Below are 16,242 nucleotides of genomic sequence, written 5' to 3'. Positions count from 1 at the left end.
CTTTTATTTTAATTTTTTTTGGCTGGCTGTACAGCTTCCAAGATCTTAGTTCCTCAACCAGGGATTAAACCCAGGCCCCAGTAGTGAAAGCGCTGAGTCCTAGCCACTGGACCACCAGGCAAGTCCCTCATTGTGGTTATTTATTTATTTATTTTTGGCTATGCTGGTTCTTCATTGCTGCTCATTCTTTTCTCTAGTTGCAGTGAGTGGGGGCTCCTCTCTAGTTGTGGTGTGAGGGCTTCTCCTTGTAGTGGCTTCTCTTGTTGAGCACAGACTCTAGGGCGCTTAGGCTTCAGTAGTTGCAGCTTGTAGGCTCAGCAGTTGTGGCTCTTGGGCTCCGGAGCACAGGCTTAGTGGTTGTGGTATACCTGCTTACTTGCTCCACAGCATGTGGGATCTTCCTGGACCAGGGATCAAATCTGTCTCCTGCATTGGCAGGTGGACTCATATTACATAAAGCAAGTATCTTCTCCTGGGCTGTGGCTTTCATTTTCACTCTCTTGACATCTTTTGATAAAACAAGTTTTTAGTCTCAATGAAGTCCAGTTTCTCTTTCATGGTTATCACTTTTTATGTCCTCTTCGCCCACTCCAAGGTTCTGAAAACATGCCCTTATTTTTCCTCAGAAATGTTTTGTAGTTTCCTGTGTAGAGGTATTGCACATCTTTCATTAGATTGCTAGACATTTGGTTTTTTAGTACTATTATAAATGATAATATTTTATTTTATTTTTTTGATAATATTTTAAATTTTCATTTTCCAATTACATAGAAACAAGTGATTTTTGTAGATGCTGATAATTCACTTATGGGAGCAGCTTGTAGATAGGTTTGGATTTTATACTTATCTCACTGTGTCATGTTAAAAATAATTGTTTTCTCTTTCCCCCAATCTTTATATGAATACGTTTCTTTTTCATTCTAGCTAGGACAGCCAGTGCAATGCTGAATACAATTGATACCAATCACAGGAGGAGCATTCAGCATTTCACTATTATATGTAATGCTGGCGTATATTTTAAAAAATATATTTATATTTTATTTGGTTGCTCTGAGTCTGAGTTGCAGCACAAAGGATCTTCAATCTCCACTGTAGTGTGTGGAATCTTGTTGCAGCACGCAGGATCTAGTACCCTGACCAGGGACTGAATGCAGGGCCCCTGCACTGGGAGCTCGGAGTCTTAGCCACGGGACCACTGAGGAAATCCCCGCTAGTGTACATTTTTTGTATCTTTTATTAAACTAAGAAGTTCCCATCTATTTCCAATTTTCTGAGTTTTTAAAATTTCCTCTTCCATTTTGAAAAGCAGAAGACTGTGTGCACACCCCATTTGTTCACAGGGGTATAGAGAGGATAACTTGTGAAAAGATGTCAGGCTGTTCCATTAGGTAAATGGGGGCTCATGCCAGCAATTTTGGGATACTGCCAGCCTTTCCACCAATGGTCTCTGTGGGCGCAGCATTGCCAAGTCATCTGTAGCTGGCTGTTACAGACAGACATTACTTGCACTCACTAACACTTGATTCTATACTTCCCTGTCTCTTAAGTTAAGTGTGAACAAGGTAAGTTTAAATTGGAATAATGCAAAAATGAGCATGTCTGACAGTTCCTTTCTATTTCTGGGAAAAGAAAAAGCAGCTATCTTCTGACAGTACTAGGAATAGACACCAGGACAGTGGTCTATCTCAGCTCAGTGGAAGTCTGAAGACTCCAGGATTTCCAGATTTAAACCAAGGAGCAGCTGGAAGGAAAAAGTAAGCTGGCCCAGACATGAGGTATGTTTTGAGTGTTAAGTCACAACCCGGGATGATGAAAGCTGCAGAGCAAACCCACTGACTGTCTGGGATGGGACTTTCCCGGTGGTCCAGTGGTTAAGAATCTGTGCTTTCACTGTAGGCGGCACCGGTTTGATCCCCTTAGGCATGGGGAACTATGATCCTGCATGCTGCACAGTACAGCCAAAAACAACCAAAGGAAAAAAAAAAAAAAAAAAACAAACAAACCAATAAAAAAAAAAAAGACAGTCCAGGAAACCAGACATAGAGAGGCATCTGACCCAGGAATATACCCTGGAGCGGTTATAGTAAGTATGGACAAGGTTGGCACTTCTTGCTTTGTCAAGAAGCCCTTCAGATACTTGCAGAGGACAGCCCTGAGATTTTGATCATACACAGCTACAGATAAACCCAGTGCCAGGTTTTGAGCAGGTTTTGGAAGGCCTAGTCCTTCCCAGAGTTGAGCCAGATCTCCAGGCTGTCTGGAGCAGTAGCAGTGCTGGACGTGGACTCACTCCTGCCAAACACCAGCTAGCCACAGAACCAGAGGTGTGCTCCTGCCCTGCTAGCGCTCAGCCCCGAAACTTATTTTTAGATCTGTGACTCAGAGGTCTAGAGTAGGACTGAGACCTTGGGGAGAGAGAAGCCCTGCTCATGAGCTGGCTCTTGCGAGTAGCATGGGTCTGGCTGTTTGACACCATGATCACATCCATTACAGACAGCAGCTGCAGTGATATGATTTCCAGTAGGACAGTCTCTTGAGGCGTCCATATTAGACGCCTTCTCTAAGACATGTGATATAATCTGGCAATCAGACTTGTATTCCCAAAAGTTCATCCTGGTTACTGCATAGAAAATGAATGGCAGGAGTACAGTATGGATGGAGGGCGGCCAACAAAGAGGTTATTAAAGTCGTAGAGGCAAGAGTTGACAGTGTTTTACACCAGAGTAGAGGCAAACAGAGTTACCAACTACAAATGTTTACCATCTTTTTCCTTTAAGACTACAATTGATACTTTCGAACTGTGGTGTTGGAGAAGACCCTTGAGAGTCCCCTTGACAGCCAGGACATCAAACCAGCCTATGCTAAAGGAAACCAACTCTGTATATTCATTGGAAAGACTGATGCTGAAGCTTAAGCTCCAATACTTTGGCCACCTGCTGCAAAGAGCTGATTCATTGGAAAAGACTGATGCTGGGAAAGATTGAAGGCAAGAGAAGAAGCGGGCAACAGAGGATGAGGTAGTTGGATGGCATCACCAACTCAACGGACATGAATTTGAACTGACTCCAGGAGATGGTGAAGGACAGGGAAGCCTGGCGTGTTGTAGTCCATGGGGTCACAGAGTCAGATGTGACTTATCAACTGAACAATAGCAACCTTTAAGACTACACTAAATAGTCAGTAAATGACTAAAATGATATTTAGAATTTAAATACAATGGGGCAGGGAGGAATCTGTGAGGTATGTTTCAACAAATTTCTAGACCGATTAGAACAGATGGAAGAAGTATGGTGACCCAGGGAAGAACAAAAGAATGCTGACGTCATACCCCAGGGTTACTATTGTGCAGGAGGAGCTGCTTGTCTGAAACTCTGAAGTGCTTCAGGCTCTGAAATAGCAGATAAGACAGACGGCAAGCCTGAGAAGGGGGCTTAAAAACAGGAAAACTAACCTAAGGTGTGTCTGCACAACAAGCAGTGAACAATTTTGTTTCTCAGTGCTTTTAAAGTGAACTACAATTAGACAACACACTCCTAGGAAAAACAAACAATAAAAGGAAGATTCTTTTCTGCAGGTACAGAGTATTTGTGCATTTGGCAACACTGGCACCTCTGAATAAAGCCCTTGGGAATTCAGAGACCTCAATGAAAAAGATACACCTTGGAGTATTTGTTGTTGTTCATTGTTGTTCAGTCACTCAGTTGTGTCCAACTCTTTGAAACCCCATGGACTACAGCACACCAGGCTTCCCTGTCCTTCACTGTCTCCTGGAATTTGCTCAAATGCACGTCCGTTGAATCAATGATGCTATCCAAACAGCTCATCCTCTGTTGCCCCCTTCTCCTCCTGCCTTCAATCTTTCCCAGAATCAGGGTCTTTTCCAATGAGTTGGTTCTTCACATCCAAAGTATTGGAGCTTCAGCTTCAGCATCAGACCTTCCAATGAATAATCAGGGTTAATTTCCTTTAGGATTGACTGGTTTGATGTCCTTGCTGTCCAAGGGACTATCAAGAGTCTTCTCCAGCACCACAGTTCAAAAGCATCAGTTTTACAGTGCTCGGCCTTCTTTATGATCCAACTCTCATAATAAAGATACACCTTAGAGTATTTGTCAGGTGACAAATCCTGGTGACACCCAGAGCTCCAAGGCAACTCTTCTGCTTCCTTCCAGTGAGAGGTAGGAAAGAATTCTCAGATTTCTGGATAAGGTCTACTACAGCAAGTGTACTACCAAGATTAACAATCCTGGTAAAAATACCTAAGAAACACAAAAGTCTGATTTGACAACTTTTACATTTGAGCAAGAGGGAGATTTAGTGAAAGAACAGAGTGGGTGGCATCAAAGATATTATCTAATAAGTAGTAAGAGAAAGAGCTAAAGGAAAGATACAAATCTTTAAGTCAAAGGGGTCTGCATGGGAATTTCCTGGTGGTCTAGAGGTTAGGATTCAGTGCTTTCACTGCTGTGACCTGGATTCAATCTCTGGTTGGGTTACCCCCATAAACTGGGCTCTGAGCCAGCCCCCCTCACCCCCAAAGAGGAAAAAACACATCATCTATCATGGGAAAAAAATCAAATTGGCATCAGACTTAGCACTGCTGCATGTTAGATGAACAGTCAGCAATTGAGCTGAGAATGATTTTTATATTTTAAAAGGTTGTTAAATAAGAAAAGAGGAAGTTGTGACAGAGATCATACTATCTGGCCCTGTATACTTTTAAAGAATGCTCCCTAAAGTAAGAATTCTAGCAGACAAGAAAATGGAAAACATGACATCCTAGGATCTATGATTTTAACCCAGGAGAGCAATGAAGAGGAATCCTAGGATCCTAATTTTCCTGAAGATCTCAAAAGCAACATGTTGGAATTTTAGCAGGATGGCAAAATATTATAGGATGATGGGCTGTAGGAAAAAAAGGAGCCTTCATAAGCTAAATCAAATGACAGTTCAAGGTTAAGAGTCTGGGAAAACTTTATTATGTGATAAAGGCAACAAATACAAGCCAAATAGGACATTCAGAAACTCCAAGAAAAAAACAAAACAAAACTATAGAATAAATAAAGATCCAAGGAAACAATGGTCTTAATGAGAGTTGAAAATTGGTGAGCTCAAGAAAAATGAAATAGATTCCAAGTAACAGAGAATATACACCTGTACAAGAGACAATTAGAAATTCTATGGAAAAATACTGTAAACAAAACAAAAACTACGATAAAATACAAATTTCAGGATAGTGATTTCTTTTTGGTTGAGGCAGAAGTGATGGAAGGGCTTTCCTGGTGGTTCAGATGGTAAAGAATCTGCCTTCAGTGTAGGGACCATGTCCCATCCCTGGGCTGGGAAGATTCCCTGGAGAAGGGATTGGCAGCCCACTCCAGTATTCTTGCCTGGAGAATTCCATGGACAGAGGAGTTTGGCAGGCTACAATCCATGAGCTGCAAAGACTCAGACTTGACTGAATGACTAATACAGACACACACACACACACACACACACACACACACACGTGCGCGCGCGCACACACACACACACACACACAGAAATGCAGTAGGGGAGTGGTAATATATACATGCAGGTTGTTGGTAATGCTCTAGTTTTGGGGTTAAGTGACAGGTCCGTTTATTCATATTATGGGTTACATATCCTTCTGTATATATTAAACATGAAAAAGATAAAGGAAAAACACTCTAAAAGTTGAAAAAAGGCAAGGTCCAGTCATGAAGCAAATTAAAATGTAGATGATCTGGGCTTCCCTGGTGGCTCAGTGGTAAAGAATCTGCCTGCCAATGCAGGAGACGTGGGTGATCCCTGATCCAGGAAGATCCCACATGCCACGGAGCAACTTAGTCCATGTGCCGCAACTACGGAGCCTACGGAGCCGCTGGTAAGTCTCAACTGCTGAGCCTACATGTTGCCGCTACTGAAGCCTGTGCACCCTCCAGCCTGTGCTCTGCAACAAGAGAAGCCCGTGCACTGCAATGGAGACTAGCCCCTGCTCTCCGAAACTAGAGAAAAGCCTACACAGGAACTAGGACCTAGCACGGCCAAAAATAAAAATAAATAAGTAAAACTTTAAAAATAATATAATATAGATGATCCTAAGAAACTGATGGAAATTCAGAAAAAAGATAATCCAGTTAACTTTTTTTTTACATTGTTTTTTTTTAAATTAATTAATTAATTTGTTTATTTGGCTATGCAGGTCTTAGTTGTGGGAACTCTTAGTTGCAGCATATGGGATCCAGCTCCCCGACCAGGGATCGAACCCAGGTCCCCCACACTGGGAGTGCAGAGTCTTAGCCACTAGACCACAGGGAAGTCCCTACATTGGTTTTATTTTACAGAAGATGCTTTCTGCTGATTGTGTTTGGCTAGTTTGTCAAAAGAAAAATATGAACAGTTGAAGGTTTAACAATACATAAGATTAGCTACCTATGGTCAAATTAAACACATTCCAGTGGACAGAGCTGGACACTGTCATTTCAACTCCAGTCTGCTGTCCCCAGCTATGATTTAATTCTGTCACAGCTGAACTCTGACTATGACCCCTGCCACAAAAGGAACCTGAAAACTACTCAAAAGCCATGGGGAGGAGAACTAAAAGTGTGTTTTTTCAATCTCACTGGAGTATGACTGGGGGAGTTAACAAATTCTGATAGGCCAGAGTCATCTATGTGTTGCAAGCAAAACAGAGTTTCTGGATGCTAGCAAGTCATTGCTACTGTGAATCCTGGTGAGTGAGGCCACCTGCATTGCTTTCACCTGAATTCACGTGCAGCACATAAAGGACCCAGGACAGCACTGCCGCCCCCGAGGATGAAACAAGGTAAATAGCAGAACATGTATCTTCCTCTTATTTAAAGGGAGGGTTAACAGGCCTGGTTTCCTTCCCTCGTCCCATGAGACTGCCAATCAAATGAACACTTGCTGCCACAGCAGAGTCATTGCCTCCTTTAAGACACAGGCTCTGGTTCACATTGACGGAGGCAACACGGACATCCACATGGCCAGGAGGCGGGCTGGGGCATCCTACTGGCTGTCAGCAATGTCTTTGGCTATGGTAGCCCCTTCATACAGCGGGGACCCCGAGGAGGAGGGTGCCGAGACCAGGTGGGTGAGGGAGGCAAAGTGAGCAGAGAAGCCTCGAAAGAACTGGGCTCTCAGCCCGCTGGGCACTCCTGCCACCTGGCCGCCCAGGGTGATCGTGCCGTTGTTCACAGACCACAGGCTGGCATACTGGCTGGAGCCATAGGAGGACCAGCATTGGGACCCATGGGGAGCATGCTGGCATGGGCAGGCATTCCAAGGCTGGACAGTTGTCATGGGTTGGAGCATGGACATGCAGATGAATTGTCAGAAAAGGTTCAAGAATTGTTCTGCTGCGTAAGGGCTGGGGTAAGGGGTCTCCTGGATGGTGGTTCCTCAGGGCCAGGTACCTTTCCCAACCGTGCATGGAAGGCTGTGAGAGGAGGTCGCTGGACTGAGGGTTGGGGGGTGGCCGGTGGACACAGGGTGCTGGTTCCAGGAATCAGCCAACACTCAGATGGCTGGCTGTCTCCAGGTTTTTCCATCATATCTTTGTGATAGCTTCTTCGCTTTGCATCAAGGAAAGCTTTTGCAAAAGGATTGTATTAAATTTTAAGAGCTGCTAGCTCCTCATTTTGGTAAGTGCTCACTGCCATGAACTGGGTCTCCCGGGAAGCAGTGTTTAACACGATCTAGCCCTCTCCATTGAGCTTGTTGGAGAGCTTGATTTTGCTGAAGGAGACAGGGGCCTTCAACCAGTGTGCGCCAAAGTTGGGCAAGTCAGGGCGGATGTAGACGCAGCTGGGCATCTGCGGCTCAGGCTTGCTCCGTGGTACACAGTCCTGGTTCAGGTATTTTAAGTGGTTGGAAGTCCAGCAGGAAGGAGTACACGGCGTTGGGGTCCAGGCCGGACATGTTCACCTTCAGTACGGGGGACATCCTCCTACCGCTCGTGGTCACCATCATCTCGTTGGTGAGCTTGAAGCGCAGCCCCAGCCCGCTCTCCTCTAGGCCCAGGCGCAGCTCACGCTCCCTGGGGCCGCCTTCTCGCTGCCTGCCTGCTGCTCACTCTCTACAGCTCAGCAGATGGTCCACGGGGTACTGCAGGCTCTTCCCCGCTCTCGGTGTTGGGGGAGCTCATCCTCCTGCCTGCCTCCTCCCCACTGCCCCCCAAGCCCTGACTTGGCTACTTGAGAGGGGAGCCACCTTCACTGCAGTAGGTGGCCGTTATTTCAAGAAGAGGGGCCTCCCGGGTCCCAGACCCGGGTGGAGGGCGAGAAGAGAGATCTGGGGGGTGGTGGGAGGGGGCGAGGGAAGGGGTCGGGGAGGTTATTCCACTTGAACTGCCGACAAACGTCTGTGTGGTCAAAGTGAAAGTGAAAGTGACTCAGTCCTCTCCGACTTTTTGCAACCCCATGATCTATACAGTCCATGGAATTCTCCAGGCCAGAATACTGGAGTGGGTAGCCTTTCCCTTCTCCAGGGGATCTTCCCAACCCAGGGATCGATCCCAGGTCTCCCACACTGCAGTCGTATTCTTTACCAGCTGAGCCACAAGAGAAGCTCATATAAGGTAATACACATCCTGAAAAACGGGCTGAATGTACAATGGCTATAATCTCTATCGGAAAGGACACGGGAACATTAGAATTATGAAGTCATGTCTCCTATTACCCAAAATCTCGGTTATTAATATTACAGATACATTCACCTATTTGTTGAATGACTCATTCCAACACTGTTTGGACCAGCAAAACTTGGAAACAACCTAGCTGCATGTGAAGAGGGTAACCTGTAGGTCCGAATGACAGTGAGATAAGGGGAGCAGACTGCAATTGGAAATTCTATTTAAGTTATTTTTGAACTGTTTGAATGCATACATTAAAGCCTCAGCCAGGGACTTTTCCTGGTGGTCCAGGGGTTAAGACTCCACCTTCCAATGCAGGGGGTGTGGGTTTGATCCCTGGTTGGGGAGCTAAGATGCCAGATATCCCTCTGCCAAAAAACCATAACATAAAAAAAAAAAAAGATAGAAGCAATATTGTGATAGGATAGAAGCCTCCGCCAGAGGAACAGTCCACTGAGGAGACCAAACGGGCCCCCAAATTACAGATCTCTGCCACTGGAAGTCTAGGCCACATGTTCCAACTGTCAGAGGGCAGGGGGAATCACTGTGGGTTACTGTGCTGGTTTCCTAACTGTCCTCCCTACTAATTTATTCTCAACACAGCAGTCAGATGTTTTTACTTTCTAAAATTTATTTATTTAAAATCCAAAGACATACACATGGACGAGATTCACTGACCATTGTAGTAGAAGTGCTTTTTCTTTTTTGGCCACACCACGTGGCTTGTGGGATCTTAGTTCCCCAAGGAACCCAGGCCCCAGCACTGAAAGTGCTGACTCCTAACCAGTGAACCACCAGGGAATTTCCCAATTCTTTTTAAATGTTAGTCAGATTGTCACTCTTCTTTCTATTCAAAACCCTACAACTGCTTCCCATCTGGGAACAAATCTCAATGATTAGTGCGGACTCCACTATTCCTTCCCTGTCAAGACTCCACTGACTCTAACCTCATATCCCACAAGCCTCTCCTCCCTTACTCTGTGCTGTGATGTGCGTAGTCACTCAATCATGTCCAACTCTTTTCGACCCCACAGACTCGAGCCCACCAGGCTCCTCTGTCCATGGGGATTCTCCAGGCAAGAATACTGGAGTGGGTTGCCATGCCCTCCTCCAGGGGATCTTCCCAACCCAGGGATCTAACCCAGGCCTCCTGCATCGCAGGAGGATTCTTCACCATCTGAGCCACCAGGGAAGCCCATGAATACGGGAGTGGGCAACCTATCCCTTCTCCAGGGGATCTTCCCGACCCAGGAATCAAACTGGGATCTCCTGCATTACAGGAGGATTCTTTACCAGCTGAGCTACCAGGGGAGAAGCCACTCCCTCACTCTACTCCAGCCATAATAGGTTCACTCCTGCTTCAGGGTCTTTGCAGCTAAAATTTTCTCTGCTTGAACATCCAGTCAGCTTCCTGAGTCATTTATCAAATGTTAGGTTCCCCAACCTATTTTAAATTGAAGCAGCAATCCCCCCTCGAGCCCATACACCCTGTCTTGTCCTCCCTTCTTGGTTTTTCTCTCCACGGAACATAAGCATCTTTTTGGTCATGCCATGTGGCTTTCAGGATCCTAGTTCATTGACCAAGGATTGAAGCTGGGCCCCTGCAGTGAAAATGCGCTGAGTCCTAACCACTAGACCGCCCGGGAATTCCCTTAAGCATCTTAACAGACTACAAATTTAATTATTTGTCTCCTCCCAGAACACAAGATCCAAGAAGGGCTGGCTTTATTTTGTTCACTGTTGCTTACCCTGCAAATGAACTATACCCCTTGCATATAAAGGCTCAGTAAAGATTTGTTGAATAGCTTTCTGTTTTCCACAGAAAACCAGTAAAACTAAAACCAAAAGACTAGGGAGGGGAAGGGATGACAGTATGCCTGAGGGTTTTCATTATAAGCCCTCTGAGGCATTTAAATTGAAACACATGTGTACACATATCTCTTATCAACATAAAACATTTTAAAAGAGACATTAGATGTATTTAGAAAGTAGAATTGATAGAACTTGCTAACAGGCGTGAAGCTGGTGTAAAACTGAAGGAAATGGTGTCAAAGGTGACTTTCACATTTGCAGCACAGTTGAGCTAGTAGATGGTGTTGCTACATCCTAGATCAAGAACACTGGAAGAAAAGCAGAGGGATTGGGAATTCCCTGGTGGTCCAGTGGTCAAGACTCAGCGCTGTCAATGCTGAAGGCTCAGGGAACTACTACCCCAAAAGCTGAGTGGCCAGCCAAAAAGGAAAAAAAGAAAAAAAATCCATCACTTTAGTTTGGGCAACATTACATTCGAGAGGTTACTTTAAGACCTTTAATGACAAAATCAAAAAGTGAGATTCAGGGATGTCCCTGGTGGTCCAGTGGTTAGGACTCAGCACTTTTACTGTGGTGACCCTGAGTTCAATCCCTGGTTGGGGAACTAAGATTACACAAGTGGAGCAGCCAACCAAAAAAAAAAAAAGGGTCAGATCCAGACTTAGAAAAGATCTGTGCTAGATAAGTGAATATGAGAATAACTCCATAGATAAGCACCCCCCCCCCCCCCCGCCCAAAAACAAGTGACCTTAGCTAACAGGATCACAAAGGTGGTTTTCCCATCGTGAGGCTTTTCCTGATGTGCTACCCCTGTGATTTCCCCAAATGTGGGAAACTCCACTGAATAATTTGTGGTTGTATGTGTGTATGTTAAGGGGAGGACAGGGAGTGGCAGGGAGAATAGAAAAAAAAGCTAAAGTCGAACCCTGAGGAACACTAATATTTTAAAATGGGGTGACTGTAGAATTAGAATTAGGCAGACTGAGGAGCAGCAGCTAGAGGCGTGGGAGGAAAACCAGGTGAGTATGGCAGCCAGGAAGACAAGAGTATTTTCAGAAGGAAGAGGTAGACTGCAAGGAATGGTTCTGCAAAGCAAGTAAGAGAGGAAAACTTCGAAAGGCTCACCGCAGATCATTAGTGACCTTACCAAGAACTGTTTTAGTGGCGCATGGGAGTGGAACAAGGGGGGCTAAGAAGTGAAAGGGAGATGAGGTGTCAGATAGTTAAGAGCTCTAAGTAGGAACTGGTAGGATGTAGGATTCAAGGATAATTTTCATAACAAAGAAGCTTGTAACATGATAAATGCTACATAGTTACAACTATATGTATACTTTATTGTTTTGCAGATACTGCCTTTTTTACAAACTGAAAGTTCTGTGGCAACCCTGTGCCTAGGAAATCTATCAGGGCCATTTTTTCCAACAGCACTATTTTAAAAATAAAGGTAATGTATGTTGTTTTTTAGGCACAATGCTATTATCGCACATTTAATAGACAAAAGTACAGTGTAAATCTAACTTTATACTAGGAAAAAAAATTTGTCTCACTTTATTGTAATGTTTGCTTTACTGAGGTCTGGATCTGAACCCACAATATTTCCGTTATGCCTGTATATATAAACATATGAATATTAACATATGAATATGCCATAGAATATGCTGGCATAATAATTAAATGTGAATGGGAAGGATCTTTAAGGAAGAAGTTGAATACAGGCAGAGAGGTAACTCAATAATGTTAAGTCTGGGAATGGGTATGGTGGGAGTAAGGGAAACAGAACATAGGCAGTTTTTTGATCCATGGTCTTTTCTGTTTTTACAGGACAACTAGGATAAGGCTGGGTGCACATGAGCTTAGTGTAGAGTATGGTTTGCAGTTTCCATCCAGTGTCTTCTAGTTTTTTGAAATGCGTAACAGGGCCATTTGCTTACTAGAGAGGTGATTGCAGAGTAGTAGTATGTTTTGCTGGCAGTGTTGAGGGCCCAGGAGAGAGCAGTCAGGTTTATAGTGGTACTAATACATTCACCTGTGAGTCTCTTCCACAGGACACAACCCTCTCAGTGAATACTGACCACGTGGGCGGGTGGCTGTTTTCAGGGTTGAAGTTTCTTTAGGCAAGAACACAGAAAGTTCAGAAAAGCACAGGAGTTTAAGGTTTGTAAGAGAATGACGGTTCAAGGAGTCTAGGCTAGTTGGAAATAGGAAACAGGAAAGCAAAAGATGGAAGCTAGTTAATCCAACCAAGGTAGAAAGATTCCTGACCTGGAGGTCTGCACCAACCAAGCTGAAAGCAGTTACTGAGCAAAGGAGTGGTTAGGTCACTCTGTGTGTATTTATTATTTCTTGAGCAAGTCAGTTGGAAGATCAAAGTGTGAGGTGTCTAAATCCATGATTCAGAGATGACGCAGTTGAGGTTGATGGACAAGGTCCAGGTGTGTCTACAGGTTTGGATGGGAGGAGATGAGAAGAAAAGGTCATGGGATAAGGAACAGGAACCAGGGTGTGGGGTGGGTCCACAAGAGTTAACACAGCAAGGCTGACTACTGTCCTTTATAAAGACGGCTTATAAGTTCGGCCCTGGCTGACACCTGGAAACTAGGATTTGAGGAGGGTTCCCAACATGGATAAGAGTGGCTCAAGATGCCTAAACTGTTTGCACAGTCAATGTTGTTTACTTGTGCTTTCGAGTCTGGGATTTTAGTATGTGCCACACAGAAGGTGCCTACATAACCAGACCCCAATCAAAACCCTGGGCTCTCAGTTGCTGAGGGGGTTTCCTTGATAAAAAAAATTCCATACAGGTTGGAACAATTTGTTGCTTGGGGAATCAAGTATTGATACATCCTTTGTGACACCCTCTGAAAATCTGAGCCTGGTTTGCTCCAGACTTTGCCCACATACCTTTTTCTTAATTTTGCGTTGCACCTTTTTAATTTTGCTTTTTCTTTAATTTTGCCCTAAGAATGACAGTCCTTGAGTATGATGATCCTGGGGACTCCCAACACAGATGGGTAAACCACACAGATGAATTCACTTGGAGAAAGACAGGAATAATTTTTTTTTAAAGATGGTAGTCATCAGGTAACCAGGAGTAAGAGGATCACATAAGCCTCAACAGAGTAAGTAGGGGTTTTACCAGGAAGGGAGGGAGGAAGGACACCAAGCCCACGTCCTCAACATTGGTTTGTAGGGTAAGGAATACTCTGGTGCTGCCACTGGGAAGGGTGGTGGGTAGAGCAGTGTCCTTGGGGAACAAAGGCTAGGCCCGTAGAGGAGGAGTAACCCAGGATCTGCTCTAATGTACACACCTATGTCTACATCTACAGCACACCAGGGTTTCTGGTACTTTATTCTCATGTTACAGATTCCTTGAAGAAGCACACTTATGGAGTGGCACCATAGCTGGGCACTGTTATCCTTCAGTGTCCAAGTCCAAGTCCTTAAGTGGTGTAAGTCAGTGTCCCTCTCACCGACTCCAACTTCAGCTTCTCTTGAGGAGGAAAAAAACAGTGCCAGCATATTTTAACAGCCAAAAGCTAGAAATGACCCGAATGTGGTATCAACAGTAGAACGGCTAAACCACTGTTTCTTAACACAACGGAATATTACATTTGCAACGAAAATGAAGAGTCCACAGCCAAACACAACAACATGGATGAATCTCACAAATACAATGTTGAGCTAAGGACAAAAGAGTATATACTGTATAATTCCATTTATATAAATAACAGGCACAAGCAAAAGCAATCTGTGTTGTTAAAAGTTAGGATAGTGGTTAACCTTGAGGAGGTGGGAGCTACTGGAAGGGAGTTGTAATGGGCTTCTGGGTACTTTTACATAGGTAATTACGATATGTGTACTTGTCTGTGTACATACCACACTTTAAAACCGAGCAGTGCTACTCAATACACTACATTAAAAAAAGCAAGTTTCACAACAGTATGTATACTATGAACCTATTTTTGCCGAAAAGCACATGCCTGCACAGAACAATGCTGCCTGGTACACACAGCCAAACGGTGTTGTCAGTGGTCAGCACTGACTGGTGGACTTTCTTTCTTCATCTTTTTATAAACCATCTTCCATACGGCCCATATCCTTTTTACAATGTATTACTTTTACAAAAATGAAACCACACCTCATTCCTTCATAGACCACAACCTGCAAAGCTCCAATACCCATTTGGGGACAAAGAAATGCTATTAACTTAAAACACTGGAGTAAGAGATAACTGCCACCCAACTAACCCATTAAAAAAATTTACAAAACAATTTCAGCACAAGCAAAATCCTGAACTGCAATGCTGGGATTTGCATTCTCATCAACAATCCTGTGTAGGGCTAGCGCTGGAGGATTATCAGGATTAAATGAAAACCACGATGACAGAAGCATACTCCAGACATCCAGTAAACATGTTCCTGTCCTCTGTCCTGCGATGACTGTAAATCATTCATTGGAATTCATTTCAATCTCGCCTGGGCCCAGGCTTCTCCCACTTCAAGCTAAAATTCTCTCCTCTCTGCCCTTCCACTTCCAAACTGCTCTTCAAGTCTGGAGGCGAACGCAAGCCTTTCTGGGTCATGAGCTCCTAGCTGGCCGCGCTCAGTTGTTTGTGTGTGCCTAGACTATGAGTCACTCTAAGCAAGCCTTATTATTGAACTGAAATGTGCTTTGGCCTCACAGGGCTGCTCTCTTTCTTTACAAACCACAGTATGGACACCAGTGTGTTCAGGTTGATTTTTATGTTTATGAGCTAAACCTGAAAACATTTTCATCAATCAGCCAAGTCTGTTAAATATGAACCGAGATGGAATTTAAAGAACACCCATATCACTGGCTCATAGCTCAGCACCATCATGGAGAACAGAAACCACATTAGATTCATAGTCTCACTACGTGCTCTTGGGGTCAGATTTATGAATGTCTCAAAAGCCACAAAAACTTGCTTTTACAAACCCTGGCCCTGAAAAACAGGATACAAACCTCTGCGTCACTCCTCCTCAGGAGGCTGGGAAGCCCCAAGAGCAGGGCCTGGGTCCTCCATCTGTAGCTTCCCAGCATACACACGAGCTGACCGACTGGTTGCTGCTGGTCTCCGAGACTGCCGCTCAGAGGTAGACTCTCCTTTGTGTCCCTTGCCTGACTAGCTCCTGGGCCAAGAAGGTGTCCCAGTGTCTATCCGGGGAGAAGCTAGGGCAGCCTGCTCTGTGCAAAGCCCCATTAGCACACTCAGATTCAGAGATTAACGGTGCTACTTTACTTCCCTAAGTTGGATTCCCATTAATACCTGTCATCTTCTAAAATCAGTCAGAACAGGTAAACTAAGCAAATTGGTGACATTTGAGCTCCTCGGAAAGTTCACTCACCTTCATTACTTTATACTGTGATACTCTCCCCACTGTCACAGTTTAAGCCAGCTTATAGTCTCTGAACCACCAGGGCAGGGAGATCCCGAAACACTGAACCCAGACCCGATTAGATAGATGTGAGCTACGACCACAGGGTTTTGCGGAAACAGCAGCTTTTCTTTCAGGCAGATAACCCATGGAGACAGGGACAAAAGCCATGTAAAACTGACACACAGAAACAACACAACACACTCATTTCCTACATGCTGGGAACTGAGCCTCAGTACCCAAAGCAGCTGAACTTTGGAGGGAACAAGTCTCCATCTTTCTGTTTCCCCCTATATTCTGTCCTGCAGACATGCACCCCCTCTATCACTTAGTTCTTTCCCTCTTCATGATGGAGCCACAATTTAGATATACTGAATC

At 44.5% G+C, this 16,242-nt stretch overlaps 1 pseudogene; it reads right to left on the bottom strand.

Annotated features, from left to right (window-relative positions):
* Window positions 1–5,413: 5,413 nt before the first annotated feature.
* On the bottom strand, window positions 5,414–9,337 carry LOC122421291 (annotated as a pseudogene).
* Window positions 9,338–16,242: the final 6,905 nt, after the last annotated feature.

The sequence above is a fragment of the Cervus canadensis genome, chromosome 18, assembly GCF_019320065.1.
Source record: "Cervus canadensis isolate Bull #8, Minnesota chromosome 18, ASM1932006v1, whole genome shotgun sequence".
NCBI lineage: Eukaryota > Metazoa > Chordata > Mammalia > Artiodactyla > Cervidae > Cervus > Cervus canadensis.
Note: the sequence above shows the minus strand (reverse complement) of the source record. Positions and strands in the feature narration are given on the sequence as shown.